We start from the raw sequence: 27164 nt of genomic DNA, 5'->3' as shown, positions 1-27164 counted from the left end.
GCCGCCACCGAACCTGGTGAATACTGGAGCCGCCAAGTCCCGAATTTCCAGGTGATCACCGTTCCCGACTGTCGGATCTGGTACTGCTGGTGAGGAGCACAAACAGTGAGATGTGGGTGTGTGCACACCCAGTAACAAAAACAGTCAGAAGGTGGAAAGTCACCTCCACCTCTAATCACACACTCGTGCAGCTCCTGTTAACCACTTATCTGGTTGGAGTGTGAAGCGAAGCCGTCGCTAATCACACCAAACGCCAATCCCACAGATAAGGAAACACTTACAGGAAAACAGCTGCAAAGAAGTTCAGACTGTTAGTCAGTGTTTTCAGTTTAGCAGAGCATTACCTTCACAGGTAGATGATATCTCGGCAATGAGGTGGAGATGACGTCCGGGTTTTATGGAGTAGTATGATGAAGCGTAGATGGGTGACAGCTGTCATGAGATAATGAGTGACAGCTGTCACCCCCGGCTGTGTCCGTGGCGGCAGCGCCCTCTCGTGCCTGTAGCCCGCACTTCAGGCAGGGCGCCCTCTGGTGGTGGGCCAGCAGTACCTCCTCTTCTGGCGGCCCACACAACAAGGTCTGCGGTGTTTGCACAGGCACAGTGTGAGAGGTTGCTTGCTGTATCCTGCTGCTGTGACTGTATCCTGCTGCTGAAGCAGGATACAGTCACAGCAGCCAGCCAAAATATCAAACAGTTTTGATTTTCATCTGACCATACGATTGTCGATCAGGAAGTGGTCGTGAGATGTTAAACGCAGCTCGTTACTCCATGTATACTAAATGATGCAGGATGTGCGATTAACCTGAAACTCTGTGTGATCCAAAAAATTCTCACATGAATAAAAAAATCAGCTAAAAAAGGGCCAAAACTCGCACTGGCACCAGTAGATCATGGCAGTGTTCTATTTATTTTGACACCGGTTATATCAGACGGTTATCGAATTGCAACTTGGATTCTTTTTGAAATGCCTTTTTTACATAATAAAAATGGCATATTTTACAAAAGCACATTTATCTCTAAACACCAACACACGACACAACTCACATTAACGTGTTGGTTTACATAGAATGAATGAGTCAACCAATCAGTGTTAGCAGAGGCACATTTTGCCCAGAATGCCATCTGTCTGTGTTTGTTACAAAACTTCAGAATTAGTATTAGTATTAGTATTTTTAGTATCGATCTGTATTCTGTAAAGTCATGACTTCAGTTTTACTGCCTGAATGCTTTGTGGTGATAAATATCTTCCCATTCATTTAGTGTTTCATAAGTCTCAATTTATCCCTTTATAATTACCATAGGGTTCTTTATTCACATCAGGTTTTCCTCCCTGAGATATTCTGTAAGAGCAAATTCATAGAATAGAAATGGTTTCTCTCAATTCGGTGGGTTACATGACAGCCGCTTTGACATTGTATATTTTACTAATACAAGAATATGAGATAAATTTCTCGATGATATACTGAACACTCCAGCAACCTGTAGTGTTTTCAGACTTTTTGCAACTTGGTCCAGAAATTATTGAATAATGTTACTTTTACCCTGCCTGGCGTGACTGTTTCATTTTATTAATTTATATTTTCGTGGAGAAGTGCTCCAGAAAAGCAACACCGCAGTTGGGTTTAGAGCAGCCTTTAATATTAAGATCTTTAATATGATGCGAATGTGTGAAGTTCTTCTTTCACCCTTGATTATTTTCCATCTTTAACTTCATAATGACATTAATTAAGGATTAGACTAGTATCTCATGTCGTGGCAGGCATGGTGTGTTTGACAAACTGATGGTATTATTTGCGATCTGGACTGGGACAAACTAATTTGCGTCAATTATATAAATAGTCTGATCCTCTTCTTTATTTGTTTTGACAAATTGTGGCTGTAAGCTTATGGGACTGCATTTGAATAAATGTAACAGCACAGTAATAGCACGGAAAATGCACATTTATCCTGAAACTCTTTTAGAAACATTGATCATGTCCACATTGATTTCTTTTTATGCCTGATTGCTAAATGCTCACCAAGATGGCAGTGCTCTGGCAACAGCCAGCAAATGAGCGGATCAGCCGGTCCTCTATTTAGTGAGTAAATAGAAATTGATTGTCCAGACAGATCTCTGATCTGGGTGAAGTTGGGCCTGAAACTAAACGTTTTCTTTAGGTTTCCTTGGTTTTCCTTTATATTCTAAGCTGCATTAGCATGTAACATAATTGGTTTTACAGTGTATCCGTAAGAGAGGCTGCAACCTTTCTCACTGCGCTGCGGTGGTTTGAATCATATTAATCTAATAGATTACAATTTGTTCATGTAAATGGGGAGTCTTCTTCACAGACTAAGGTTAATTATGGAGTTCCACAAGGTTCTGTGCTAGGACCAATTTTATTCACTTTATACATGCTTCCCTTAGGCAGTATTATTAGAAAGCATTGCTTAAATTTTCATTGTTACGCAGATGATATCCAGCTTTATCTATCCATGAAGCCAGAGGACACACACCAATTAGTTAAACTGCAGGAATGTCTTACAGACATAAAGACATGGATGACCTCTAATTTCCTGCTTTTAAATTCAGATAAAACTGAAGTTATTGTACTTGGCCCCACAAATCTTAGAAACATGGTGTCTAACCAGATCCTTACTCTGGATGGCATTACCCTGACCTCTAGTAATACTGTGAGAAATCTTGGAGTCATTTTTGATCAGGATATGTCCTTCAATGCGCATATTAAGCAAATATGTAGGACTGCTTTTTTGCATTTGCACAACATCTCTAAAATGAGAAAGGTCTTGTCTCAGAGTGATGCTGAAAAACTAATTCATGCATTTATTTCCTCTAGGCTGGACTATTGTTATTCATTATTATCAGGTTGTCCTAAAAGTTCCCTGAAAAGCCTTCAGTTAATTCAAAATGCTGCAGCTAGAGTACTGACGGGGACTATAAGGAGAAAGCATATTTCACCCATTTTGGCCTCTCTTCATTGGCTTCCTGTTAATTCTAGAATAGAATTGAAAATTCTTCTTCTTACTTATAAGGTTTTGAATAATCAGGTCCCATCTTATCTTAGGGACCTCATAGTACCATATCACCCCAATAGAGCGCTTCGCTCTCAGACTGCAGGCTTACTTGTAGTTCCTAGGGTTTTTAAGAGTAGAATGGGAGGTAGAGCCTTCAGCTTTCAGGCTCCTCTCCTGTGGAACCAGCTCCCAATTCGGATCAGGGACACAGACACCCTCTCTACTTTTAAGATTAGGCTTAAAACTTTCCTTTTTGCTAAAGCTTATGATGCACTGATTGTTTCTTTCTCTTTTTGCTCTGTATGCACCACTCTGCATTTAATCATTAGTGATTGATCTCTAGGTGCAGAGAGGATTGGGTGGCAGTCGAGGGCGGGTGGCCCGGCAGCCCGGTCGATGCTCACAGCCCCTGGCTGTTGGGACGTGGAATGTCACCTCGCTGGGGGGCAAAGCTCTTGATTTATCGATCGATCTATGTTCCGATCCTCACCTATGGTCATGAGATTTGGCTCATGACTGAAAGAACAAGATCGCGAGTACAAGCGGCAGAGATGAGTTTCCTCCGCAGGGTGGCTGGGAGCTCCCTTAGAGATAGGGTGAGGAGCTCGGTCACTCGGGAAGAGCTCGGAGTCGAGCCGCTGCTCCTCCACATCGAAAGGAGTCAGTTGAGGTGGCTCGGGCATCTTTTCCGGATGCCCCCTGGACGCCTCGCTGGAGATGTGTTCCGGGCATGTCCCACTGGGAGGAGGCCCCGGGGAAGACCCAGGACACGCTGGAGGGACTACATCTCTCGGCTGGCTTGGGAACACCTTGGGGTTCCCCCGGAGGAGCTGGAGGGCAGCTTTGCTTGAGCTGCTGCCCCCGCGATCCGACTCTGGATAAAGCGGAAGAAAATGGATGGATGGATGGATGATTGATCTCTGCTCTCTTCCACAGCATGTCTTTTTCCTGATTCTCTCCCCTCAGTCCCAACCAGTCCCAGCAGAAGACTGCCCCTCCCTGAGCCTGGTTCTGCTGGAGGTTTCTTCCTGTTAAAAGGGAGTTTTTCCTTCCCACTGTCGCCTAGTGCTTGCTCACAGGGGGTCGTTTTGACCGTTGGGGTTTTTCTGTAATTATTGTATGGCTTTTGACTTACAATATAAAGCACCTTTGGGCAACTGTTTGTTGTGATTTGGCGCTATATAAATAAAATTGATTTTGATTTGATTTGATTTGATTCTTTCCTACTTGAGTGTTTAATCACACTTTGTTTCTATAGCAACCCGATATGATCAGATATGCAGATATCAAACATCCCAAAACCCAGAAGCAGGTGTTCCCACGCATCATCTAATAGCACACACTTAAGCATTTAACAGTATTCAGCCATGAATATTTGAATACACACTGAGAAAATGCTTTTGACACACAAACATCAACTCACACCCGGTGTCGCAGACCGAATGGTGTGCCCCTGAAAATCGGTCCGCCTTTTGGATCCGCACATGCGTGATTTTGGACCACAGCAGCACAGCTGAGGACGGAGTCTCTTCACCCAAAGCAATCAAATGTATTAATGGGATTATTAACATTAGATGATAAAGGTAAAACCTCTTAAATCATTCTAAAGTCAGTTTTAAGCAGAAATGAGGCCGTTTTAAGCAGAAATGAGGCAAAATTTTAGGGGGACCATTCAGTCGACACTGGATTAAAAGTCAGTCTGTCTTTTGCTCTGTCTGGTTAACGTCTGTCAACATATACAATGAGGAAAATAAGTATTTGAATGACCTGCGATTTTGCAAGTTCTCCCACTTAGAAGTCATGGAGGGGTCTAAAATGTTCATCTTAGGTGCATGTCCACTGTGAGAGACATAATCAAAAAAAAAAAAAATAAAAAATAAAAAAAATCAGGAAATCACAACGTATGATTTTTTTAATAATTCATTTGTACGTTACTGCTGCAAATAAGTATTTGAAGACCTGTGAAAATCAATGTTAATATTTGGTATAACAGCCTTTGTTTGCAATTACAGAGGTCAAACGTTTCCTGTAGTTTTTCATCAAGTTTGCACAGACTGCAGCAGGGATTTTGGTCCACTCCTCCATACAGACCTTCCCCAAATCTTTCAGGTTTGGAGTTTCAGCTCCCTCCAAAGATTTTCTATTGAGTTCAGGTCTGGAGACTGGCCAGGCCACTCCAGGACCTTGACATGCTTCTTACGGAGCCCCTCCTTAGTTGTCTGGGCTGTGTGTTTGGGGGTCATTGTCATGCTGGAAGACCCAGCCATGACCCATCTTCAATGCTCTTACTGAGGAAAGGAGGTTGTTTGCCAAAATCTTGCAATACATGACCCCATCCATCCTCCCTTCAATACGGTGCAGTCGTCCTGTCCCCTTTGCAGAAGAGCACCCCAGAGTATGATGTTTCCATCCCCATGCTTCACGGTTGGGATGGTTTTCTTGGGGTTGTTCTCATCCTCTAAACATGGTAAGTGAATTTGATTCCAACAAGCTCTATTCTGGTCTCATCTGCCCACATGACCTTCTCCCATGCCTCCTCTGGATTATCTAGATGGTCACTGGTGAACTTCAAACGGGCCTGGACATGTGCTGGCTTGAGCAGGGGGACCTTGCTGCCCTGCAGGATTTTAAACCATGACAGCATCATGTGTTACTAATGTAATCTTTGTGACTGTGATCCCAGGTCTCTTCAGGTCATTGACCAGGTCCTCCTGTGTAGTTCTGTGTTTTCTCAGAATCATCCTTACCCCACAAAGTGAGATCTTGCATGGAATCCCAGATCGAGGGAGCTTGACAGTCATCTTGTGTTTCTTCCACTTTATAATAAATAATCATAACAGTTGTCTTCTCACCAAGCTGCTTGCCTGCTGTCCTGTAGTCCATCCCAGCCCTGTGCAGGTCTATAGTTTTGTCCCTGGTGTCCTTAGACAGCGTTTTGGTCTTGACTATGGTGGACAGGTTGGAGTGTGATTGATTGAGTGTGTGAACAGGTGTCTTTTATACAGGTAACAAGTTCAAACAGGTGCAATTAATACAGGTAAAGAGTGCAGAATAAGAGGGCTTCTTAAAGATAAATTAACAGGTCTGTGTGAGCCAGAATTCTTGCTGGTTGGTAGGGGTTCAAATACTTATTTGCAGCAGTAACATACAAATAAATTATTAAAAAATCATACATTGTGATTTCTGGAATTTTTTTTTAGATTATGTCTCTCACAGTGGAAATGCACCCAAGATTAAAATTTCAGACCAGTCCATGATTTCTAAGTGGGAGAACTTGCAAATCCGCAGGGTGTTCAAATACTTATTTTCCTCACTGTACATATATTTACAGGAAACATAAAATACCTACCTGTGGAATTCTTTTCCTTCTGAAATAAATCCCAAAACACTCCAAAAGAGGTTTAGTTTGAAAATTAAACTTTGGCTCAAGCAGAGGCAGAAATATGAACATTCTCATTTAATTAGTTTGAAAGGGATCACATACAATTGAAACATAAAAGTAACCATTTGATGCATTGCACCAGAGTTCACCTGAGGCTACTTTGCAACATTAATGAATTAATCTTCAAATAATGTCCCGTAACTGACAGGCTGGGTGGTCAGGAATTGCTAGACACAAATGCATGGCTCGAACAGGCAGCTCTGGTTGTAAAAAGGCTTTATTGATGTGGATAGCAGAGGTCAGTACACAAGTAGGGGGTCCAGAAAAAGCAGCAGTACACAAACCATCAGGCAAAAAGGCATGGTCAATGCAACAAGCTGGAGGTCAGGTAGACACCATGAGGCAGGCAGGACTATGGAATGCAGGTACAGAGCTGGAATGAAGGCACCAGGCATGACAAACTGGCGAAGAACTAACATACCCAGTGACCTTATATAACCCCAGGTGATGATCATCAAATCAGGAACAGCTGTTCATGGAAAGCACCAGAACAAGTGCATGACTAGCAAGAGAGGGAAACACCCACAACCAAGAAACAAGAGACAGATAAGAGAGATAGAGACAGACAGACAGACCCAAGCAGAAAAACCCAGCAAGAGAATAAACACGCAAAAAACCAATGAAATAAGAAAAATAACAAACAGACGAGAGAAAAGAAATAAAAACAGATAACCAGACAAATTCAAACCCTGACAATAAGGAAAAACACCTCCGTTGGAAGCCTTAAGGACAAGTTGGAACATGTCCAGCTGTTAAACAATTTCTCATATACTCACTCCACTGAAAGCCATCAAAAGCCGTCTGGATTTTACAAATGGTTATCAACACAGAGGTGTTTTTCCTGTGCCTCCGTACCGCGCCGGCTGCGTCCCGACGCGCGGACCCATCCGCACGTCTTTCATAAAAAAAATCTCCTTTAACAGTGGAATATCCGGATAAAATGCTGAAACCGACTTCTTCTGAAACTTCTCTGTTCTCTCACGACGTCCTGGATCAATAGAGCCTGAAATGTGGAGGTTTTCAGCTTGAAACAGGCTGACGACGGCGCCTGAGAGCGCTGCGCGACGTCTCGCACCGTGGGAAGTCCTTAAAGCGACAGTATCACCTCAAAATCTCTCATCAGCCGTTAAAATTTTCACTGAAAACCAGCTTAATTTTTCGAACCGTGTCCACTTCAATGTGTCTCTCAGGTTTAGAAAAAATTTTGATCAAACAAAGCGCCAGTCTCTCAGCAACTTCTCAGACAAAGGAATTCCGACGAGGGGCTGGACGACTCCTCCCACAAGGAGTGCTCACAGGCGAATGACGTCACCGACAGGCGTGGAAAAACTCACGCATGCGCACGACGGTTCAAGCATGTCTGACGTAAAAACATATGAATGAAATCCATATAGTTTTTGAAAAAAATTAAAAGGACCTATACTTTATTGACAGCCCTCGTATGCACAAGGTCTATTTGCTTGTTTATAAAAGGACCCAATGGTGGTCTAAAGGATCATACTTCATATTTTGTTAGCCTGTCATGCAAGTACCTGTGAGGTTTTGTCCTCTTTTTCATTTTATTGTGATACCTGGAAGGAATCATGATAAATGAGTACATGGCGAAAGAACAAATTTAACTAATTATCCCATTAACCCCACTGTGTCCTAAATGTGAAGGCCCATGGAGGATGAAAGAAGAATATGAAAGAAGATGAGAAAGAAGAAAGTGCTGCCCATTAGGCAACTGCGTCTGCCAGCGTGCTCCCAAAGGTAACAGGATCAGAACCTGTTGGACTCTAGTCAGCTTTAAAAGACTTTATAAAAACTATATAATTTGTGGTTATGGTATGGACAATTGTTTGTTGATTTTGTACTATTATTTTTGGATTATGCAATGTGAATTATTACTTATTTTGTTATGATAATACATTTAAGTTTATTGATTATCTTCAAATGTTTCACATTATCTATTAATAATTATTTATTTTAAGAGGTGGTTGCTATAAAACTTTGTAAAAAAAAAAAACAGCTCAAGGTCTGTCATCGTTGTATATTGAGACCAGTGTTGCCACAGTTACTTTGAAAAGTTAGTTCTTACAGTTACATTTTACAGTTACTTTACAGACAATGTGTCCGCAGCTGCTGAACGTAACAAACAAAGTAACTAGTAATCTAACTTGGTTATTTTTAAGATTAAGTACTCAGAAAACTAACGATGAGTTACTTTGCTGATGTGAATTTTCATGTTCTGTCTCTTTCACTGTCTGTGGTCTGTGTGTGTCACTGTCTGTGGTCTGTGTGTGTCAGTGTCTGTGGTCTGTGTGTGTCAGTGTCTGTGGTCTGCGTGTGTCAGTGCCTGTGTGTCAGACACAAATAACATAATGTCCAGCAACTTTGCTGGAATCTGTTTCATTCTGATTGTATTATTGATCTTCATAGAATTTTTTTGCTTGATTGGTGGTCGTATCAGCAAATGAGGCCATTGTGAGTTTTCTTGTTTCTTTGTGTTAATGTTTCTGCTTTAGCTTCCTGGGTGTCATCAGAAATATTTTTCTTGTTTTTCTTCTTTCTCTCTCTCTCATCCACCTATTCCATACACACAGGCACTCCCCTGTCTCTTAAAGAAGAGACACACTCATAACATTTGGTAATGACAGTGATTTGGGATATATCACTCAAGGCTCTCTAAACCGACTCCAACTGGTCCAGAATGCTGCTGCTCACCTGTTGACCAATACCAGGAAACACAGCCACATCACTCCTGTACTTTACTCCCTGCACTGGCTTCCAGTCCGTTTTAGAGTTGATTTTAAACTGTTAATGTTTGTTTTTAAAGCTGTAAATGGCATTGCACCTTCTTATTTATGTGACCTGTTAAAAACACACAACCCTGTCAGAGCACTTCGGTCTGCTGACCAAAACTTTCTTGAGGTTCCCAGGTCCAGGTCCAAACAATGGGGTGACCGTTCTTTTGCAGTAGCAGGTCCTAAGTTGTGGAATGCATTACCTCCTGAACTGAGGTCCATTAATAACTTGCCTCTGTTTAAAGCTAAGTTAAAAACATACTTGTTCAGGGCAGCTTTTTGCACATAATTGCTTTGACACTTTTTTGTCTATTTTTGTTCTATTTTGGATGCTCTTATTGTGTTTTATTGTGTTTTTCGTACTTTTCTTTTTATTTTATCTCTAGCTGGTGCTATTGGAAAGTACTTTGGTTCAGTGAAAACTGTTGTAAAGTGCTATAGAAATAAAACTTGATTGATTGATTGATATGCAATGTACATTTGTACTGCTGCACCATTTGCGGCAGAAATTGGGATTAATTTGTGCAAGGACCTCTGAACAAGACTAAGGTGTAACATATACAGCCCACCATTTTTACATGTAATTATTTTTTAAATTTCTCAGGAAATAATTGAAAAACAACCTTTTGATGGAAATATTTTCCCCCTTTTCAAAGATTTTGTGAAACAAAATATATATTCTGTTGCTGAAAGTGAAAAGTTGAATTTTTAAGCCTGCAGAAAAGGTTTTTATTTATGGCCCCTTCACACACAGTGAAAATTTGGTGGAAGTGCGTGTGAGGCAGGAATCGTATGTAAATCATGTAAATTTGTAGCTGCCCCGTACACCTGTTGCTACAACTATTTGCGCACACCAGCAGCTGAAAGAGTGTGTGCTGGGCGAGCACCTTAAACCCTCTCGCGGCTGGGGTCGGCCAAATTGCAGTTGACACACATGAACATCTAACACCACTCGTTTGGCACTTTAAAAATGTGTGGCCATTCGCAATATCATCACGAAAACAGTCAGCAGACAATCACTGTCAATCAATCAATCAATTAATCAATTTTTTTATATAGCGCCAAATCACAACAAACAGTTGCCCCAAGGCGCTTTATATTGTAAGGCAAGGCCATACAATAATTATGCCTCCCATTCTACTCTTACAAACCCTAGGAACTACAAGTAAGCCTGCAGTCTGAGAGCAAAGCGCTCTATTGGGGTGATATGGTACTATGAGGTCCCTAAGATAAGATGGGACCTGATTATTCAAAACCTTATAAGTAAGAAGAAGAATTTTAAATTCTATTCTAGAATTAACAGGAAGCCAATGAAGAGAGGCCAATATGGGTGAGCTATGCTCTCTCCTTCCAGTCCCCGTCAGTACTCTAGCTGCAGCATTTTGAATTAACTGAAGGCTTTTTAGGGAACTTTTAGGACAACCTGATAATAATGAATTACAATAGTCCAGCCTAGAGGAAATAAATGCATGAATTAGTTTTTCAGCATCACTCTGAGACAAGACCTTTCTAATTTTAGAGATATTGTGTAAATGCAAAAAAGCAGTCCTACATATTTGTTTAATATGCGCTTTGAATGACATATCCTGATCAAAAATGACTCCAAGATTTCTCACAGTATTACTAGAGGTCAGGGTAATGCCATCCAGAGTAAGGATCTGGTTAGACACCATGTTTCTAAGATTTGTGGGGCCAAGTACAATAACTTCAGTTTTATCTGAGTTTAAAAGCAGGAAATTAGAGGTCATCCATGTCTTTATGTCTGTAAGACAATCCTGCAGTTTAGCTAATTGGTGTGTGTCCTCTGGCTTCATGGATAGATAAAGCTGGGTATCATCTGCGTAACAATGAAAATTTAAGCAATACCGTCTAATAATACTGCCTAAGGGAAGCATATATAAAGTGAATAAAATTGGTCCTAGCACAGAACCTTGTGGAACTCCATAATTAACTTTAGTCTGTGAAGAAGATTCCCCATTTACATGAACAAATTGTAATCTATTAGACAAATATGATTCAAACCACCGCAGCGCAGTGCCTTTAATGCCTATGGCATGCTCTAATCTCTGTAATAAAATTTTATGGTCAACAGTATCAAAAGCAGCACTGAGGTCTAACAGAACAAGCACAGGGATGAATCCACTGTCCGAGGCCATAAGAAGATCATTTGTAACCTTCACTAATGCTGTTTCTGTACTATGATGAATTCTAAAACCTGACTGAAACTCTTCAAATAGACCATTCCTCTGCAGATGATCAGTTAGCTGTTTTACAACTACCCTTTCAAGAATTTTTGAGAGAAAAGGAAGGTTGGAGATTGGCCTATAATTAGCTAAGATAGCTGGGTCAAGTGATGGCTTTTTAAGTAATGGTTTAATTACTGCCACCTTAAAAGCCTGTGGTACATAGCCAACTAACAAAGATAGATTGATCATATTTAAGATCGAAGCATTAAATAATGGTAGGGCTTCCTTGAGCAGCCTGGTAGGAATGGGGTCTAATAAACATGTTGATGGTTTGGATGAAGTAACTAATGAAAATAACTCAGACAGAACAATCGGAGAGAAAGAGTCTAACCAAATACCGGCATCACTGAAAGCAGCCAAAGATAACGATACGTCTTTGGGATGGTTATGAGTAATTTTTTCTCTAATAGTTAAAATTAGAGAAGCTGGATGTGATATTTGCCTAAGTGCCCCACGAGTGTGGCTTTGCAAAACAGCAAGCAACACACATGTGAGGTGCCAGAGTGTCAGCTCCCCCCGCACACACATGTGCCATGTGTGTGAATTGCGTGTGTGTTGCACTCCCCAATCTGTAAACATGCGGTGCCGGTGGGGGGGTTGCATTTCCCTGATATATGAATGTACAGATGGTGTGTTGGTGTGTGCACTGAACTGACAGGGGGTGTATCCGCCCACAGCCCATACATTGACAGGCTGCCCCAGGTGACAATGGACCGTCAGATCATAACACACAGTGGGCGAGCTTACTGTCACATCACACACGTGAGCTCTGTTCCACATGTACAGGTGCGCGGGGCCGGCTGGGCACACTGGACCAGTAGATGTGGAAATGATAACAGCACACTTGTTGTGTGGGCCGCCAGAAGAGGAGGTACTGCTGGCCCACCACCAGAGGGCGCCCTGCCTGAAGTGCGGGCTTCAGGCACGAGAGGGCGCTGCCGCCACGGACACAGCCGGGAGTGACAGCTGTCACTCATTAATTCCTGACAGCTGTCACTCATTCTTCATCATCTCACTCCATAAAACCCAGACGTCATCTCCACCTCATCGCCGAGATATCGTACTTCTATGGAGGTAATATTCTCTGTCATCATTCAGTGATTTCCAGAGCTATTGTGTTGCAGCTGTCAACCAGAGGACCGGCGTGGGTCACGACTGTTTCGTCCTTCGTCTCGTCAGATAAGTGGTTAAACAGACGCTGCACGAGTGTGTGTTAAAGGTGGAGGTGGCATTCCCACCGTTGTTGTTACGGGGTGTACACACACCCACACTTGACTGTCTTTGTTCTTCGCCAGCAGTACCAGATCCGACAGTCGGGGACGGTGATCACCTGGGAATTCTGGACTTGGCGGCTCCAGTATTCACCAGGTTTGGTGGCGGCGGAAATCGTGTGGTTCCGGCTCTTCTCAGGACAGACGTCTTCTATCCTCGAGCCTGCCCACACGTCACCTTTGTGGATTGACTGTTATCAGATTCTGAGATTGTCTGTGTATTCGTTGTGCACCTTCACAACATTAAATTGTTACTTTTTGGCTCATCTATTGACCGTTCATTTGCGCCCCCTGTTGTGGGTCCGTGTCACTACACTTTCACAACAACACTGCTTCATTAATGTTATTTCATGACTGTACGTCTGTGACTATGGGTCGCCTACAGAGGAACAGATGGTTCATACTTGATAAGGGGGTGTTTTTTATGGTGTGTGTTTTTATTTTATTTTTTTAAATACATCCATCTCTTTGTTGGTTTCACGCATTTTTCCACTGTTTACAGGCCAGCGATGGTAGTGCAGTGGCAACAATTCGAGCTGGCAGTCAGTAAAGTCGAGGTATGAATCCCATGGGTGGCATGTATGCTTTTTGTTTTGTTTTACACAGGAGCTGCATGATGTGGTTCCACAGGTACCAGCTGGTTTTTATTTGTTATTTATTCCACAGTAGCAGCACAATGTGGTTACAAATGCTCCAGTTGCTCACATTGGGTTTGTGCAAAAGCATGCATGACATCTTCGCAGCAGGATCATACACGCCTGCACGTCGGCACAAAGTCTTCATGGTTCGTTAATTTGAACTGTTTTGCGCACTTTCACTGTAATTTGACCAAATTTGCACTATGTGTGAAGGGGCCATTAATGTGGCTCACCAACAAAAGCTCAAAGTGAATTTCCAGAGGACACGTGTCTCTCCACTTCTCCAGCTCAAAGTGCCATTTGGGAGCTTGACTACAATCTGAAAATGAACCCAGATCCCAATGTTTAAACCACTATGTCACCACACTCAACCACTGTGCTGATTCAACAAAGATGTGACACATGAGACGTTTGATGTTTTTCTGTTGTCACTTTTATTTTTGGTGAATGACTTTCTCAAGACACCTGGGGGCTTTATGGTCAGAACGTCATCTGTCGGCCTTCACCTTGAGTGCAGAATTCTGTGGAAGAAATGTGAAAAAAAAAAATTTAATAATAAAAATGTGAATAGTTTGTGTAACATCACCTGAACTCCCAAAAGTTTTCAATCCTCCAGAAAAATGTGTGGACCTTGAGCTGTATGAATGGTTCAAACTTAAAGCTGAAGCACCTTTTCTGTTGTCGTAGTGATAGTCTGGGTCTCCAGTGAAGCCAACACAGGCTGCCTGCTTCCTGAAATGTTGCAGGTCCTCCTCGTTCTCAGACGCCTTTTTGGCTGCAAAGAAACAAACAAAAGGCTTCAAGAATTTACTGAATTCAGTCAGACTCACTTTACTTCCCTTCTCAGTCATTCATTTGTACCCATGAGGTACAAAAGAAGCGGGCGTGAAACTTATCATCTCCGAGGATTGTTGGAAGACCAAACATCTTCTGGATGTGGTGGTAGTGGAGGAAGGTGACATTATTGTTGACGAGCATACAGTCACTGCAGGTCGGCAGCAACTGGAAAACCATTTCCTGTGTTGCTGCTGCAAAGTCAAAATAAAAGTTTTAAATGTGACTGTAACATTAGGAAAACTGTCAAACAGCAACAGCCTGTGTGCCAGCTGAGTCAAATATACACAGGACAGATTTTGTTCAATTAAAACTCCAATGCAACAGTTAATATCTAAAAAAATGCATCAAAATTAAAAATGAAACAGGAGACTTCACCTGGACATGATCCAGAAGCAGGTGTGAAACAGGAGGTATTAGTGTGAGCTGAGAAAAAACAAGTCTGTGGCTGAAACTGAAATCAAATGAGGAGAAATTAATATTCCAGCTGTTGTGTCCTTCTCTAGCCCCCGTATCCATCTCCATCCTCTTCTCTTTGTGGACCATCAGATTTGTCCACTTTAAGAACCCCAGTCTCTCCTCTTTTGTGCAACATCTGGACCCGGTTTTCTCAGATAATACTAGAGGACCAAGCTTAGGGCCCTTTCACACATAGTGCGAATACGTAGAACTCAGGGCGACACATGGCGGTAGAGCTCGTATGAGCGCACCGCGAAACATGGCACCGATGGGCAGGCGTGCACAATGCTGGTGCGACGGTTTGTGCATGGTGCGACGGTTTGTGCACGTGATGGTGTCTTTCAAGCAGGAACACCTGCTTGCACTGTGTTCCATGTGACAAAGTGCACCACATCGCACTGCTAATGTTGAGGAAAATAAAATAAAAACCAGCTGTATAATTAGTGAATATCACTGGGTTGATATAAATAATACATAAAAGGGGAGGCAATACAGAAGCCTGTGGTTAAATTTAAAAAAAAAATGCCACTCACAGGATTTGAACCCACACACCCTGATTACCAGACAGAAACTTTATCACTGTGTTATAATCACTGTCTCATAACAGGAGCGTGAAATGGCTAAAATCAACAAGCAGATAAACATATTTTCCTAAAAAAAGAAAAAAACACTGTTTGTTACAGCGTATTTCTGCTGATACATGACTGAAAGTGGCATATTTGTGGCACTATTGGTTTGTCCTGGTCCTGCTGCTCACCACTCACAGCCCTGACAGCCTGACACACATGTCCTGTCAGACATGACATTCAGATTGCCTGCTGCGTGTCCACATGACCTGACGGTCAGTTTTTATGTATCTCCACATGAGCACACACACGCACGTGTCCGTCAAAACACGGGACATGTGCTGCAGCTGTGATGTCCAGAACCGGAGATGTCTCAACAGCTGTGGGCAGCCAGCCACACCCCCTGTACTGTCAGTGCACATACCAAGATGTTACTCTGTGATCAGATGAGAGATGCCTCATCTGTGGGAGGTGCGCAAACCACACAGACACATATGTTAGGGGGGAGTGAGGGGTTGGGGGGGAGAGCGTGAAACACACGCACACATGTTGTGTGGGGAGCCGACACGCTGGCATGCCACATGTGCACTCGGCAACTTCACAGTTGTGGGCACTTCGACAAATTTCACATCCAGCTTGACAGTGATTGTCTGCTGACAGTTGTTGTGTTAATAGTATGAATGGCCACACATTTTTTAAGTGCAAAGTGAGCGGTGTTAGATGTTCATGTGTGTCACCTAGAATTTGGCCGACACCTGCCACGAGAGGGTTCGATAGCCTTGCACAGCACACACTTTCAGCTGCTGGTGTGCGCAAATAATTGTCGCAACAGGTGTACAAGGCAGCTAAAATTTTACACGTTTTGCACACGATTCCTGCTTCATGCGCACTTCATGTGCAAATCGACCAAATTCACAATATGTGTGAAGGGGCCCTTAGACATGTATGCACATCATTTAGGATAGGATAACCCAATTGTTCTTGACTAAAATGACCCAATGAACAGCTTGGGATATGTGCAAAAGTCTCTGTCCGGGACAAAAAGCCTGAAAAATGACCAGGATGTATGAAACAGACAACAGATTGAAGTTAAGTTGTCCACAGGGTATATGAATTAGTGAGTTTTTCGGCAGGTTAAATTGTTCATCGGTGTGATGGCCTGTGGAAAGAAACTGCTCCTGCGTAAAAAGTGTAAAATTTCCATTTTGATATTTTAGAAAAAATGGCTAAAATGATTGGGACAACGTATGGCCTTACTCCGTAGCATTCTGGGCTACGGAGTGGGGTAGAACTTTGTTCAAATGAAGGGAGATCCCCTCCCCTATAGGGTGCCAATCTATCCCGGTAGAGGGCTACTTTCCTGCCCTTTGGGGGCACTTGGACCCTATAAACCACCTCCCAGACACTCTAGCACCCTGCATGGGCCATCCCAGTAACTGTCCAGTTTTGGACAACGCTCCTTCTTACGTTTGGGCGTATGGACCCAAACCAGTTCACCGGCCCTGAAGCTTCTGCCTTTGCTCTTCAAATCATAGTTCCTCTTTTGTCTCATGCCAGCCTTCTCCAGCTGGTCTCTGGCAAATGTGTGGGCTATCTCGAGACGATCCTGCAGCTTCCTTGCATACTCCGGTCCTGGTGGGTCCCGTGTTGTGTCTGGTGGCCTCCCAAAAACCAGCTCAGCTGGGGTCCGGATTTCCCTAGCCAGCATCAGCATGGCAGGGGTGCAGTTTGTAGAGCTCTGGACAGCAGAGCGGTAGGCCATCAAGACCAGGGGAATGTGTCTGTCCCAGTTGCGCTGGTGGGTGGCAGTAAGGATTGCTAGCTGCTGCTGCATTGTGCAGTTAAAACGCTCCACTAAGCCGTCACTCTGTGGATGTAACGGTGTGGTGTGTGTTTTCTGCACATTCAACTGGTCACACAGAGCTGTGAAAACCTTGGACTCGAAGTTCCGGCCCTGGTCACTGTGGATTATGTCAGGTGTTCCAAACCGGCTGAACATGCCCTCCAACAGGCCGTCTGCCACTGTTTCTGCTTCTTGATCTGGCAGAGCATAAGCTTCTGGCCATTTTGTAAAGTAGTCCATCGCACAGAGCACATACTTATTTCCTCGGTCAGACACTGGAAAGGGGCCCATGATGTCCACCGCTACCCTCTCCATGGGCTCCCCAACTCCTTGCTGCTGTAGAGGGGCCCAGGATTGATCAAGGGGTCCTTTATAGGCTGCACAATCATCGCAGCGCCGACAAAAATCCTCGACATCATGGCGATGCTGACCCCAGCAGCCGACGGAGGGTCTTACTACTCCCGAAGTGTCCTGAGCCTGTACCCCCATGGCACGCCTTCAGCACTGTCTGTCTAAGGGTTTTGGGGACCACTACCTGCCATCTCTCTTCCCCGGTGGCAGGCTCCTTCCATGCCCGCTGGAGCACCCCATCTAGCATGCGCAACATGCTAAACTTACTCCACAGGCCCTTAACAGTCTCTGACAGGCCCATCACCCCCTCCCAGGACGGTCTGACCCCGCTTTGGACCCCCTGCCACACAGATTTCAACTCTTTATTGTGTTCCTGCTAAGAGGCCCAATCTGCAGCCCCAACAACCTCTAGAGAGCAGCATGTTTGTTCAGCAGCCGACCCCTCCCCCCTGAGTTCCATTTCCCTGGCATCCCTGCAGTCGCAGTAGCTACAGCTGTCCACTGCACATGGACGCCAGGACAGGGCATCAGCATTGGCATGCTGGGCCCCTGGTCGATGCACGACACTGAAGTGAAAAGACTGCAGCTCCTCCATCCAGCCATCTTGCAACCTGGCCTTCCGGCTCCCTGAAAGATACCAGCCACTGAAGGGCTGCATGATCAGTCCTGATTGTGAAGGGCACGCCACATAAATAATACTTGAAGTGCCGGGCAGCCAAAACAACAGCCAGAAGCTCACGTCTGGTCACACAGTAGCATCTCTCACTCTTATTGAAAACGCGGCTGAAATATGCCACCACCCGCTCCCCTTCAGGACCCACTTGCGCCAACACTGCTCCCATTCCCACATCACTGGCATCCGTATCCAGCAAGAATGGCAAAGTGTGGTGAGAATAGGGGCATTTGTGAGAGCCTGCTTAAGGGTAGAAAATGCCTCTTGGCAGTTTGGTGTCCACATGAAAGGCTGGTTGTTCTGGAGGAGACGGAAAAGAGGGGCTCCAATGCAGGAAAAACCCTTCACGAACCTCCGATAGTAAAAGGCCAGTCCGAGAAAACTCTTGAGCTGCTTCTGGTTATTTGGGAATGGCCAGTCCCTGATAGCCTGAATTTTCACCTGGAGCGTGCTGATGCCTTCGCTGCTCACTTTGTGGCCAAGGAACTCCACCTCCCGCTGCATAAAGTGACACTTCTCCGGGTGCAACTTCAATCTGGCAGCAGCAATCCAACCCAGCACCAGCCTCAGGGAGTCCAGCGCAGCCTCAAAGGACCTCCCATGGATGAGGACATCGTCCAAGTACACCAAGCACTCCTGTCGAGGAACCTTGGCCAGAACATTGTCCATAAGCCTCTCGAAGGTCCCAGGTGTATTACACAGTCCAAAGCTGAGAACCTTGAACTGCCAATGTCCCCTGGTGGTGCTGAATGCTGGCCTGGATTCCTGGGTGATGGGCACCCGCCAATACCCGCTGCGCAGGTCCAGTGATGAGAACCATGAGGAGCCGGACACCAAATCCAGGGTCTCATCAACTCGGGGAAGGGGATAACAGTCTTTTTTTTGTCACTTTGTTAAGGGGACTATAATCCACACAAAACCTCCACCTTGAGCTATGCTTTTTAGGGACCATGACCACAGCCGAAGACCATGGGCTGTCTGAGGGCTCGATTATGCCCGCCTCCAGCATGGCTTGAACCTCACGATCAGCAGCCTCCTGTCGAATCATAGGCAAGCGACGGGGTCGCACTTTGATGGGCCGTGCATCCCCAGTGTCAATGTAGTGGTCCGCCAGGTGTGTGAGGCCCACTTCATTTTCACCAAGCACAAAAATGTCCTTAAATTCCCACAGAACCTGCCACAGTTCCACTTGCTGCCATTCATCCAGACCAACGCAGCTTCCTTGCCAGATACCACGGATAGCCTCCATCCGATCTACTGTGGCATCCAGCGGGGCTAAAATATCTGCAGACAGCACAGCTGGGGTGAGTGGCATGGGCGGGCTGGGCTGGATCTCATCCAGATAAGGACTGGCTAGCTCTGAATGTGCAGCAGTGCATGAGATGGGCGCCACTGGGAGAACCTGATTGCAGTGCGGAATCAGTTGGATAGTCTGCCCTCCCGGCAAGACGAGCACACCTGCCCCGAGGTCCACTACACACCCTGTGCTTCTGAGAAAGTCCAGGCCCAAGACACATGGGTCTTTCACCTCAGCCACCCATGCCGGAAAAGTCACTGTCAAACTCCCTACTGTGAAAACAAAAGTTCCTCTGCCCTTCATTTCAGCAGTCTGACCAGTCATTGTCCGCAGCCTCACTGACGTCGGCTCTAGAACGGTCCCTTCTGGGACGACATCAGGTCTCATCAATGTGGCAGTAGATCCCGCATCCACAAGGGCTGGGCAGGAAACATTTCCAACCAGCATAGGAACATGGCAGCGGTCACCCACCTCTGTCCAGCCCACAGTCTCTACTGCATCAGCATGCGGATCCCGGTGAATGGTTGACGGGGTCCGTGTCATCCGAGCTACACGGACCCTTTCCCATTTCCCTGCTGACCTTTAGCTTCTGGACAGCGACGGAGCATGTGTCCTGGCTGGCCACACCCCAGCAGACAGCAGGCAGGTTGCGTTGCATGCCGCTCACACTAGGTCCCACTGACAGATTTTTCACAGCACGTACCAGCTCCTCTGCCCACACCGGTCTCTGTTCTGACAGCTCTTTCACAGTGGTAGCCATCACTGGTGTAGGTGTTGACGGCTTTATGGCACAGGTGGCGAGCTCCCTCTCTAGGGCCAGTTCAAGTGCCTCACCCAGTGTCACAGGGTGGGCGAGCTGTACGTGTAAGCGCAGCTCCACAGGTGTCAGTGCATGGATGAACTGGTCACAGACTAGCTCATTCAGGATTGTGCTTGGCATTCCTTCATATGCGCGTCTCATGTGCCATGTACCCTTAATTGGACTAAGCAGTATTGGATGAATGAATGAATGAATTAATATTTTCTGCTTTCTGATCACCTGCGAAGTCGAAAAGTACAACTCCAATACCAATGAAGTTGGGACGTTGTGTAAAATGTAAATAAAAACAGAATACAATTATTTGCAAATCCTCTTCAACCTATATTCAATTGAATACACCACAAAGACAAGATATTTAATGTTCAAACTAATAAACTTTATTGTTTTTGTGCAAATATTTGCTCATTTTTAAATGGATGCCTGCAAAACATTTCAAAAAAGCTGGGACAGTGGTATGTTTACGACTGTGTTACATTACCTTTCCTTCTAACAACACTCAATAAGCGTTTGGGAATTGAGGACAGTAATTGTTGAAGCTTTGTAGGTGGAATTCTTTCCCATTGTTGCTTGATGTATGACTTCAGTTGTTCAACAGTCCGGGGTCTCTGTTGTCATATTTTCCGCTTCATAATGTGCTACACTTTTGCAATGGGTGACAGGTCTGGACTGCAGGCAGGCCAGACTAGTACCTGCACTCTTGTTGTGTGTTGGGGGGGTGTGGCTGGATGTTTTGGTGTTCTTTTATTTTCTTTGCTCTCCAGGAGGTATGCAAACTGATTTATTGTCTGCGGAGAAGGTGCTGGCAGAAGAGTCCTTCACCCTCATCAACATGATGTGCAGCACCTGTGTATGGTGCTCACGTGCAACCTTAAAGACTTTCAGCTGAAGCAGATAATGAGATGGCGTTCTGCATTTAAGTCATGTGTGATTCAAGCAGAATTGCCGGGAACTCGACCTTGTGATGTTCATTTGTGAGACGCTGAGGACCGCGCCTGGGTTTGACACATCGTGCCTGTGAAGGAGGAAGGTATATTTGAACTTTCAATCAATCAATCAATTTTTTTATATAGCGCCAAATCACAACAAACAGTTGCCCCAAGGCGCTTTATATTGTAAGGCAAGGCCATACAATAATTATGTAAAACCCCAACGGTCAAAACGACCCCCTGTGAGCAAGCACTTGGCTACAGTGGGAAGGAAAAACTCCCTTTTAACAGGAAGAAACCTCCAGCAGAACCAGGCTCAGGGAGATGCAGTCTTCTGCTGGGACTGGTTGGGGCTGAGGGAGAGAACCAGAAAAAAGACATGCTGTGGAGGGGAGCAGAGATCGATCACTAATGATTAAATGCAGAGTGGTGCATACAGAGCAAAAAGAGAAAGAAACAGTGCATCATGGGAACCCCCCAGCAGTCTACGTCTATAGCAGCATAACTAAGGGATGGTTCAGGGTCACCTGATCCAGCCCTAACTATAAGCTTTAGCAAAAAGGAAAGTTTTAAGCCTAATCTTAAAAGTAGAGAGGGTGTCTGTCTCCCTGATCTGAATTGGGAGCTGGTTCCACAGGAGAGGAGCCTGAAAGCTGAAGGCTTTGCCTCCCATTCTACTCTTACAAACCCTAGGAACTACAAGTAAGCCTGCAGTCTGAGAGCGAAGCGCTCTATTGGGGCGATATGGTACTACGAGGTCCCTAAGATAAGATGGGACCTGATTATTCAAAACCTTATAAGTAAGAAGAAGAATTTTAAATTCTATTCTAGAATTAACAGGAAGCCAATGAAGAGAGGCCAATATGGGTGAGATATGCTCTCTCCTTCTAGTCCCCGTCAGTACTCTAGCTGCAGCATTTTGAATTAACTGAAGGTTTTTTAGGGAACTTTTAGGACAACCTGATAATAATGAATTACAATAGTCCAGCCTAGAGGAAATAAATGCATGAATTAGTTTTTCAGCATCACTCTGAGACAAGACCTTTCTGATTTTAGAGATATTGCGTAAATGCAAAAAAGCAGTCCTACATATTTGTTTAATATGCGCTTTGAATGACATATCCTGATCAAAAATGACTCCAAGATTTCTCACAGTATTACTAGAGGTCAGGGTAATGCCATCCAGAGTAAGGATCTTTGATGAGAGTTGTGCAGCTTGCTTCTCACTGCCGTGGCATGCGGACTGATGATCCTCCACCTGTTAGATTCGGTTTGTTGTGTCCACCTGGGGGGTGTTTGGCGGTGAACGTGGGTCCAGAAGCGCCGGGCTTCGATCCTTTTGGGCGCTGGAGAGCGTGCCGTCCTTCACTCCGCCACTGACTTGTTTGTGCACTTTGTTATGCACCAAAGGGTGGAAAAATAAATTGTTTTGTTATTGGAACCGCTTTCTGGTTGTTTTAGCGCTGGGTTCCGTCAGACGCAGGTCCGCTCCTCAACCCGCGTCGACACATAACAACTCTTTTACTACGAAGCCACACTGTTGTAACACGTGCAGAATGTGGCTTGGCATTGTCTTGCTGAAATAAGCAGGGATATCCCTGAAAAAGACGTTGCTTGCATGGCAGCATGTGTTGCTCCAAAACCTGGATGTACCTTTCAGCATTGATGGTGCCATCACAAATGTGTAAGTTGCCCATGCCATGGGCACTAACACACCCCCATACCATCACAGATGCTGGCTTTTGAACTTTGTGCTAGTAACAATCTGGGCGTTCTTTTTCCTCTTTTCTCTGGAGGACATGACTTCCATGATTTCCATAAACAATTTGAAATGTGGACTCATCAGACCACAGTACACTTTTCCACTTTGCATCTGTCCATTTCAAATGAGCTCAGGCCCAGAGAAGGTGGAGGCGTTTGTGAATTTTGTTGATGTATGGCTTTCGCTTTGCATGGTCAAGTTTTAACTTACATTTGTAGATGTAGCAACGAACTGTGTTAACGGACAATGGTTTTCTGAAGCGTTCCTGAGCCCACGCGCTAAGATCCTTTACACAATGATGTCGGTTTTAAATGCAGTGCTGCCTGAGTGATCGAAGGTCACGGGCATTCATTGTTGGTTTTCGGCCTTGCCACTTACGTGTCGAAAGTTCTCCAGATTCTCTGAATATTCTGTTTATATTATGGACTGTAGATGATGGAATCCCTAAATTCCTTGCAATTGAACATTGAGAAACATTGTTCTTAAACTGTTGGCCTATTTTTTCATGCAGCTGTTCACAAATGGTGATCCTTGCCCCATCTTTGCTTGTGAATGGCTGAGCCCTTTGGAGATGCTCCTATTATACCCAATCATGACACTCACCTGTTTCCAATTAGGTGTTCTTTGAGCATTCGTCAACTTTCCCAGTCTTTTATTGCCCTGTCCCAACTTTTATTGCAGGCATCCATTTCAAAATGAGCAAATATTTGCACAAAAACAATAAAGTTTATCAGTTGAACATTAAATATCTATCTAAATATCTATCTAAATATTAAATGTCTTTATGGTGTATTCAACTGAATATAGGTTGAAGAGGATTTGCAAATCATTGTACTCTGTTTTTATTTACATTTTACACAACATCCCAACTTCATTGCAATTGGGGTTGTAACAGAAATTAAATATTTTAACAAACAAAACAAAATCCATTTGTATCGTTATTTCCAAAACAGACCGTCAGGTCACCAGGAATCAATTACACATTATTACTAGTAACATGACTGTCTTACATTTAAACAGTACATTCATTGTTCTTATAATGTTCTGTGCTATCTCATTATTTTGCCCTTGCACATTTTCGTCAATCTATGTACATTTGTACAGCATGTCATGATTTGGGTTTTGCCAGCTTTTATTTCTTGGCTTTGTGTTTTTCAGTTACATTTTGTTTATTCTCTTGCTGGGGTTTTTCTGTCTGTCTCTGCTGGCTCTTGGTGGTGGGTGTTTCCCTCTGTCTGGCCACACCCTCCTTCTGGTATGTTCCACGCACACCTGTTCTCTATCTGCACCTCATCACCAGGGTGTATTTAAACTCCCCATTGTACCTTACTCCTTCGCCAGATTGTAGCACCTTGTGCCTCTTTCCAGCTCTGTTTCTTGTATTTCATTGCCTTGCTTTGTTTGTCTCATCATGTTTTTTGACTACCTGCCTGTGTACCTCGACCACACCTAAGTCTGATGTTTTTTTTTACTGTTGCTTGTTTTGGACTGCCTTTCTGTGTACCGACTCCAGCCTGTTTACTGAGTAAACGCCTTAACTCCACTGAGCAGTGTACCTGCATCCTGCATTTGTGTCCAGCCCATCTTGCCTATCAAACCTGATACAGCATGTGATTGCTGTGTGAGCATGATGTGGTGTCACACCTCTCACGTCGTCGCACTGTGTTCGTGCACGTACACAAAACCATTGCAATCAATCAATCAATCAATCAAACTTTATTTATAGAGCACTTTTCATACAATTAAATGCAACACAGAGTGCTTCACAAAGTAAAAACAATACCGTTGAACTATCGACACATGTAAAAACATCAACCCACAAAAATCCACGTCGTACACACCACCGCTCACCACACACACACACACATTAAAAGAATAAGAGAATAAAAGGCAATAACAATTTAAACAAGATAATAAAAATAAACATTAATTAAAAGCTAAACTAAAAAGATCTTGAGCCTATTTTTAAAAACCTGAACATTCTCTGCAGCCCTGAGCCCCTCCGGCAGACTATTCCAAAGACGAGGACCGTAATACTGGAAAGATGCCTCACAATGAGTGTGTGTTCTAACTTTGGGAATGACTAACAGTCTGCTGCCAGAGGAGCGCAGAGAGCGTGAGGGTTCATATGGTAAAAGCAATTCTGAAAGATAAGAAGGGCCAAGACCATTAAGACATTTAAAAACCATTAAAAGAACCTTAAAATCAATCCTAAGAGACATGGGGAGCCAATGCAGCGATTTTAAAACCGGTGTAATATGCTCCCGCTTTGTAGTCCTTGTCAGAATACGAGCTGCAGAATTTTGCAAGAGTTGGAGGCCAGATATATTCTTCTTAGGAAGACCAGAAAGCAGGGCTTTACAATAGTCAATACGACTAGTGACAAAAGCATGCATCAGCGTCTCCGTGTTGGCTCAAGAGAGAATGGGGCGGACTCTGGCAATGTTCTTAAGATGGTAAAAACCTATTTTAGTTATATGTTTAATGTGTGGAAAAAAAAGTCAGCTCAGAGTCTAAAATTACACCCAAGTTTCTCACTTGTGGAGATGAATTAAAAGAAACTGACTGAAGTTTTGGTAAAAATTTCATTCTCAGGGCCTCAGGACCAATAACTAAAACTTCGGTTTTGTCCTGGTTGAGATGGAGAAAGTTTTCTGCCATCCAGGATTCGATATCTAAGATACAGTTAAAAAGTGTGTCCACTGGTCTTGTGTCATCAGGAGACACAGAGACATACAGCTGTGTATCATCTACGTAGCTGTGAAAGCTAACTCCATATTGTTGTGTGGGCCGCCCGAAGAGGAGGTACTGCTGGCCCAACACCAGAGGGCGCCCTGCCTGTAGGCGGGCTTCATGCACCAGAGGGCGCAGCCGCCTCCCTGGAACAGTGACAGCTGCCACTCATCAATTCCTCATTACATTTTCATATAAAGGCCGGACAGCAATTCCACCTCCCTGCCGAGAAATCGTCTACCTGACAAGGTAAAACTCTCAGCCGTTTGTCTGTGCCGTATGCACGTGTTCTTTTCTCTGAGTTTTGCAGGAGTACCTGTCACCTACTTTCAGCTGAGAGCTGGGTTTGTGGTTTGTAGAGGAGTGACGTTCTTCACCCCTCACTCTCGAACCAGATAAGTAGCACTTTCAGGCTCTGCATGAACTGTGTTCCTGTGTTGGAGGTGGAGATTCTCCACAAAAAGGAACTAAACTGTTTTTGCTGATTGTTCTGCTGGGTGTGCACACACCCACCATAAACTGTCTTTACTTCCTGCCAGCAGTACCAGATCTGACAGCTGGAGAAGGTGGCCACCTGGGCTCTCGGGACTTGGCGGCTCCGGTGTGCTCCAGATCCGTTGGCAGGTGAAATCGTGTGGGACCTGGCTCTTCTCTGGACAGACGTCTTCTATCCTCGGGTCTGCCCACACGTCACCTTTGTATTATTGACTGTGTTCCAAATTTGCATTTGTCTGTATACCGTTGTGCACATTCCACAACATTAAATTGTTATACTTTTGACTTTCCATTGTCCGTTCATTTATGCCCCCTGTTGTGGGTCCGTGTCACTACACTTTCCTCAACACGTCTCCTGATGACACCACCAAGCGGGAGCATATACAGGTTGCAGCGGGATCATACATGGCTGTCTGACTGTGTGTCCCTCCTGACAGCAGCTGAAATTTTTCGGGGTTCGCCAAATCATTTCTTTTTGTTTCAGGTGTTTTCAGCTGGTTTCTGTGTCATTCGCCCAACATTGTGTTATGTGTGAAAGGGCCATAAAGAAGAAACAGGTGGATGCTGTCCAGGTTGAGGGATGTGACTTTTTTGCAACAAATAGGATGATTAAAAGGGAAGGTGGCATGCCACTTTATGTCAGATTAAGTGATCAAACTGAAATTATTCAAAATATGTAATTTTCTTTGGAAAATTATGGAATGTATTACAGTGGAAATTAAATGTGAAAAACAAAAAACATAATTATAAGCTCCTGCATCTATCATAAATATGTTTGAGGATTAACTGACAGAAATGTATAATGCAATCAAAAATAATAAGATTCTATTTGCTGTGCCTTCAATATAGATTTCTTAAATCCTCCTAAACAATTACAAATAACGCAATTCTTAAACTCTGTTTTGTATGGGTGTATATCCAGTGATTACACATCCAACAAGGATAGCTATGAATTCATCAACACTTATTGATCATATATTCACAAATGTTACTGTAGGGAATTTAAC

General features: G+C 44.1%; 1 long non-coding RNA gene across 1 annotated transcript in view; it reads left to right on the top strand.

Moving 5' to 3' along the window:
* LOC117501845 overlaps nucleotides 1–14152 on the top strand; it is an 89895-nt gene extending 75743 nt beyond the window's left edge. The window contains exon 4 of the long non-coding RNA XR_004558101.1: nucleotides 14086–14152. This is a non-coding gene — a long non-coding RNA (uncharacterized LOC117501845). The remainder of the gene's footprint in view (nucleotides 1–14085) is intronic.
* Nucleotides 14153–27164: the final 13012 nt, after the last annotated feature.

The sequence above is a fragment of the Thalassophryne amazonica genome, chromosome 20 (assembly GCF_902500255.1).
Source record: "Thalassophryne amazonica chromosome 20, fThaAma1.1, whole genome shotgun sequence".
Classification (NCBI taxonomy): domain Eukaryota; kingdom Metazoa; phylum Chordata; class Actinopteri; order Batrachoidiformes; family Batrachoididae; genus Thalassophryne; species Thalassophryne amazonica.
Note: the sequence above shows the minus strand (reverse complement) of the source record. Positions and strands in the feature narration are given on the sequence as shown.